This window comes from Babylonia areolata, chromosome 5, assembly GCF_041734735.1.
Source record: "Babylonia areolata isolate BAREFJ2019XMU chromosome 5, ASM4173473v1, whole genome shotgun sequence".
NCBI classification, from domain to species: Eukaryota; Metazoa; Mollusca; class Gastropoda; order Neogastropoda; family Buccinidae; genus Babylonia; species Babylonia areolata.
Genome location: NC_134880.1, coordinates 46,565,638 through 46,572,571, shown reverse-complemented (window position 1 = coordinate 46,572,571; position 6,934 = coordinate 46,565,638). Strand labels below are relative to the sequence as shown.

Below are 6,934 nucleotides of genomic sequence, written 5' to 3'. Positions count from 1 at the left end.
ACAGCACAGACACCAGACAGCATGGACACAGGTTACCTGACAACATGGAGACAGGGTTACCTGACAGCATGGATACAGGTTACCTGACAGCATGGACACCTGACAGCAAGGACACAGGGTTACCTGACAGCAAGGACACAGGGTTACCTGACAGCATGGATACAGGTTACCTGATAGCATGGATACCTGACAGCATGGACACAGGGTTACCTGACAGCATGGATACAGGTTACCTGATAGCATGGATACCTGACAGCATGGACACAGGGTTACCTGACAGCATGAACACCTGATAGCATGGATACCTGACAGTATGGACACAGGGTTACCCGACAGTATGGACACCTGATAGCATGGATACCTGACAGTATGGACACAGGGTTACCTGACAGCATGAACACCTGATAGCATGGATACCTGACAGTATGGACACAGGGTTACCTGACAGCATGGACACAGGGTTACCTGACAGTATGGACACCTGACAGTATGGACACAGGGTTACCTGACATCATGGACACCTGACAGCATGGACACCTGACAGCATGGACACAGCGTTACCTGACAGCATGGACACAGGGTTACCTGACAGCATGGAGACAGTTACCTGACAGTATGGACACCTGACAGCATGGACAAAGGGTTACCTGACATCATGGACACCTGACAGCATGGACACCTGACAGCATGGACACAGCGTTACCTGACAGCATGGACACAGGGTTACCTGACAGCATGGAGACAGTTACCTGACAGCATGGACACCTGACAGCATGGACACAGGGTTACCTGACAGCATGGAGACAGTTACCTGACAGCATGGACACCTGACAGCAAGGACAAAGGGTTACCTGACAGCATGGACACCTGACAGCATGGACAAAGGGTTACTTTTTCTTTCTTTGTCTGTTAACCCCTTAACTGTTGCTGATGTGTACGCTTGTCAGTGAAGGGCTGAGATACAGATTGGGATTCGGGTCAGGATTCTGGGTCAGGATTTCGGTTACCTGTCTTTGTTTGGACTTCTTCCCCCTAAGACTGCATTATTCTGTCCAGCAAAATCAACCCACGGTCACTGCCACTGGTTCTGAAACCCGGTGGTCATTGGGGCGCTGCACTGCTGAATGCATCGCCAGCTGTCTCCATTTCTGGCGGTCGTGGGACAGGGCCTGAGTTTCGGCAAAGCGAATTTCTATCCACTCAATGTCGTTGGCTGCCCACTTCTTTCACTGTCTGCCTCGTTTCCCCTTTTCCTGCACTGTTCTCTGAAGGATGGTCTTGGAGAACCCGTAAGATATTGTCACGTAGCCATACTATCTAATTTCGCTGTGTTCAGTAGGTCTTCACACTAACTAATGCGCTGTCTGGTGGTCTTCCTGACTTCTTCATTTGTTATGTGGTCCTTGTCGGAGGCGTCAAGGAGTCTCCACAAGCATCTCACTTACACTGCTTGGGTCATTTTATAAAGCTTTGCTGTGAGAGTCTAGGATTCACACGCATACTAGAAAATAGAACCTGTTCATGTATGAGCTTCAGCTTTGTTCTGAGACTGACGTTCTTGTTTTTCCATACTGGGCTTCAGTCTTACTAGTTCCAGTTTCAAGGAGGTGTTAGAGCGTGCCGACAGGTCAGTTTACGTTGCACCACGCATAACCCAACGCTGCTGATCAGGCCTTGCTAGTGCTGCTGCAGTCTGCATTTCTTACCAGTCTTTACTGATGATAGCGCCGCTATCTAAACTGATTCACTGTCTCCAGCTGTTGTCCATTGATATTGATCTTGATCTTGACTGGATCCTTACTGTTTGATCCCCATTCTGTACGTGGTTGATGTTTTTGTCCAAGCAGTTCACTAGTTCTGCCAGTTCATCATCACTGCCTGCCACCCCATCAATATCATCAGCAAATCTGAGATTAGTGTTGGTACGCCCTCCGATGTTGATAGCGCTAGTGTTCTTCTGGGGCATCAGTCATTATACATTCCAGGAATGTAAGAGTGTATGAGATAGAAGACAAGCTTGACAGACCCCAACTGATGTGTGGAATCAGTCGCCGACCGTTTCTGCACTGTTGGCTTTTGCGTACAGCTGTTGGATGGTGTTGATCAGCTTTTGGCTCATGCTGTACTTCATTGTTGCCCACAGCGCATCACGCCACACTCAGTCAAATGCCTCCTTAAAGTCGATGAAGACATGGTAAATGTATTTCTCACACAGAATACGAAGGTTGAAAAACTGTTTTGTGGTGCATCTCCCATCGTGGAACTCACTCTGTTCTTATGCAATGACTTTGTTTGCATGTGGTCTGAGGCTGAGTCACCAGCGATCATGCTGGATTGGTTGTTTCCCAGACTAGGAAGAACCGCGTCTACATTCAGCCACTGGGAAAACCCACAAGGACAAATCCGTGGAAGAGGTAACATCGCGATTGTCACTTTGAATGAAAGAACACTGGCCCAACCAGGAAAAATGCAAGAACTTTTAATTCATTAACTGAAGCAGTAGTATACCTGGCACATTGTGGGGGCGCTGTAAAGTCAGATGGACAAGCTTGGGTGAACAAAGAACATAAGGACATGTTCTCAGACTACAGTGATGAACGCATCAATGGAGCAGGCCATTCTGTCAACAAGAACATCGAGAACTCTGTCCTTGGATGCTGTCCAATTCCCAGCAGGATTATGTCCCACCAGACTGCGGACAGCATCCTTCAACATCACAGTTATAGAAGCCTATGCTCCGACCTCAGACAATGATGACAGACAAGTGGGAGAATTCCACACCCAGCTGCAAGACATTATTGACAGAGCTGACAGGAGAGATGTACTGGTCACCCAAGAAAACTAGAATGAAAGTGTCGGCACTGGTTCTTCAAAACACTTGAAGTTCTGTTGCCCCTCTCGTAATGATACCACCAACGTACAATGGTCGTGACTACTAGAGTCTGTCAGCTACAACAACACGATTCTGGCCAACACCCCTGGGGAACACGAGGCTTCACGGACATGGCACGCACCTGGTGGGGTCCACAACCAGATCCACTGGATCGTGGTACAACATCGATCCCAGTCTGGCATCGACAGATCAAAGACGAGGACGTTCCCTGGTGCAGACATAGGAAGTGACCACGATCTCGTTATTATGAACTTGTTAGTCAAGCTCAGGAAAAACAACCCCATACATCAGACTGAAATCCAACCTTGACAGACTAAAGGATCCTTCCATATGTGGCTCATTCCCAGAAAGTTTGCAGCACTGCCAATGCTTGATGATGTCGTTGAAACGACGACCACCTTTAACACACAGTGATGACTGAAGCGGCCAGGGAGTTGTTGGGTAACACCACCGGAAAACTCAGCCCTGGGTCACAGAGGAGATCTTGGACATGTGGGGCGGACTAACAGACATGAAGAACGCCAGGTACATAACAAAAACAAATGAATACAAAACTGTCAGCAAAAAGATCAGACAAGGCACGAAGAAAAAAAGAACCACACAAAAAACGACAGAATAAAAGCATTTCAAGTGGCAAAACATATAACGATGCGAACGCAGTCCGGAGTCAGCACGGTACAAGCAAAGAAGAAAAATGACTCACAGAAGGAAAAAAAAAGGACATCATGAACAGATGAACAGAAACATTGTGGAGACCTTCATGATCATCGGGTTAAAGGAGACCCCAGTGTGCTCTCAAGCCAGGAAACAAACAGCGATGACTTTCCAACACTGCGTGAAGAAGTGGAGGAAGACATAAGATAGCTGAAGAAGGAAAACGCAGCAGGCATCGACATCACATTCCAGCTGAACCGATAAAACAAGGAGTGGAGGCAGTGACAGGCATCCTTACCACAATCTACAACAAAATCTGGCAGACAGGGAGAACAGCCAGCAACACGAACAAAATCTCTAATTATCACTCAACCTGAGAAAGACAGCCTACAAGTAAGCCAGAATTTCACAACTATCAATCGGATCAAAAGTGATCCTGAGCAGACTCAGACCAGGGGACGGACAGAAGTCAATGCAGAAAATCAATGACACCACTCAAAAGTGCACATGCGGCAGCCCTTTCTCTTCAAAGTCATGCTGCATTGATTTCATTCCATCACGATTCAGCAGTCAAGGGTTAAAAGACAGAAGACAGTGAAATGATTGGAGGGAAGGAAAGAAGGAGGAGGAGAAAGAGGTAGAGGAAGAGGAAGATGAGAGAGAGAGAGAGAAGGGTGAAAAGATGGGTAGTTTAAATCCTTGATCAAACGATTGAGTGTTTTATTTCATTCTGTAAATTTCAACCAACACACGTTTTCCCTTTTTAATTTGCAGGAGCGAGGATGGTGCTTAGATGGGTGAATAATGGAAAGCATCATTAAACGAAGAGTAAAAACTAGGAAATAATGTAGATATTCTTCATCAACTGTATTCGACAGAAAGTGACACCACCACCAAGTACACTTATTACCATTTTGTCTTTTGTTTTTATTCTGTCGAACAAAGAAATTCTCCTGTCTGATTCATATAACGTTTAAAGGAAATGCATTCACCGATTTCTTTTTCTTCTGAGTAAAAAATCGACAATGCCTAAACGACCAATATAATCCCGGTCGTTCGTTCGTTCGTACAGTAACTCAGCCGTCAAATAATGAACCAAGTATAGAATGAAATCCTAAATTGATTCGATAAAAACAAAACTACGTCAATCTGTAACTTGTAACAAACACGTGTAATATGATTCTGAGCACGAGTTTCCCTCATGTCTTTAAGTGATCATGTTTCAGTGAAGATGGAAGAAAATCTGCTACTTCAGTTCTACAGACAGAAAAAAAACCCACTGAAATTTGAAACACTGTTAGGTAGGAGGGAGAGAGAGAGAGAGAGAGAGAGAGAGAGAGAGAGAGAGAGAGATCAATACCAGAATATCTCGCACACAGTATAGTAATCAAGCACTGATGTACTATTTCTGCATTTTTATGTTTGCTTTTTTTCACACCCAGTCCATGCCCTTGAAGGGACAATACAATCACAATTAGACTGAAAGCAAATATAATGAGCAACAGCAGTCAAACAAGACGAATTATCATTACAAGAAACGAAATAAAAGACTTAAGAACACACACACACACACACACACACACACACACACACACACACACACACACACACACACACAGAGAGAGAGAGAGAGAGAGAGAGAGAGAGAGAGAGAGAGAGAGAGAGAGAGAGAGAGAGAGAGAGAGAACAAAAACACAGAGAGGGAAGGAGACAGACAGTTTAAACTCTCTCTCTCAAACTCGCACGCATCCACACACACACACACATACCCCCTCCCCCCCCTCCCCGAACCCTTTCCCCCTCCACACCCACACCCACACCCATACATACTTACACCAAAACATAAAAGAGATTATGCCCAGTCAATTGCTGTTATTCGAAATTGCTGAATCCCTGTTACATAGTCTAACAGGACTGTTTTTGTGATGCGACCTACCGATACTTAATCTTACTTTTGTTGTTGTTCATGTTGCTGATTGCTGCCTCACAGATGTTTATCAATTGCTGATTCCATTGTCATAATTTATCCTTTCTCTGTACATCCCCCTTAACTCTCTCCATACGAACGGCGAAAGAGACGACGTTAACAGCGTTTCACCCCAGGTTACCATCATCAAAATATTGCAAGCGGAAGGCTCTTATACTGAAGAGGTGAATATTGACAAAGAATACCACAATTCTGACGACGGAAGCTAAAGGTTGGGTCATTCAGACACCCACTGGGCATCCGAGGGGTCTGTACAGTAGAGGAGAAGAGAGGACTGGCCGTACTGAGTGAGTTAAAACTCCATCCCAACCCCACCTTCCACACACCAACACGCACACACACATGACACATCTAATGTCACTCAAAGTTAAAAGACTTTAAATCATAGAAAGATACACTTACACTACTACCCCCCTCCTGAACTATCCTCTTCCTTTCCCACCTGATTTTTGGACGGACGTGGCCGTGGGAATCCCGTGGTAGGACTTCGTTGTCTTCTTTCTGGGTGGAGGTGGCGGGGTGGTGGTGGTGGTGGTCGTCGTCGTCGCAATAGGGTACTCTGCAAGCAAAAAAACGAACCGCATCATGTCTTGGGTGAAAAACGTATCGATGTAGTGTTTTTTTTTTGTTGTTATTTGTTTTTGTTTTTTCCCAACACATGCTTCAACTACAAGGTTGGACTCGACTGCGAATGTAACATCGTGTTTAATCTGGCAATAAATGTCGTTTCCCTTCTGTTTGGTCTGAACTATACATGCGCACATACACAAAACTACACCCCCACGTGCGTGTTCACACACACACACACACGTGCGCGCGCGTGCACACACACACACACACACACATACACACATACACACTCGCACGCACATATGCACACACACACACACACAACAATACACACACACAGGGACAGACAACAACAACAACAACAACAACAACACACACACACACACGCACACATACACCCACACACATACATACATACGCACACATACACACACACATACACAACAATACACACAGACACACACACAGACACACACACACACACACACACACACACACACACACACACACACACACACACACACTACTCATCACCACCACCCTTACCGTAAAGGATCATAGTCTCAGAGTCCTTGCCGAGCTTGTTCTCGGACACACACTTGTACTGCCCATAGTCCTCCTCCGTCAGAGACTGAATGCGAAGAGCCAGTGTCAGTGTGTTCTCGTCTTCATCATACACCTGTAGCAGCAAAGTGAGAACCGTGCAATCAATGGTTTCTTCATTGCAATGGGAAGTCATTTACAGCTTAGTCTTTTGCCAAGGACTATGACTATGACTAGGAGGCAAGACTGCACTGGCTCTTAGTGCTGCAGCCTTAGGGGCTGGTAAG

The 6,934-nt window shown here is 45.8% G+C and overlaps 1 pseudogene; it reads right to left on the bottom strand.

The window, feature by feature from the left end:
- Positions 1-2,949: 2,949 nt before the first annotated feature.
- The window catches only part of LOC143282296 (limbic system-associated membrane protein-like), a 136,245-nt pseudogene continuing 132,260 nt past the window's right edge, over positions 2,950-6,934 (bottom strand).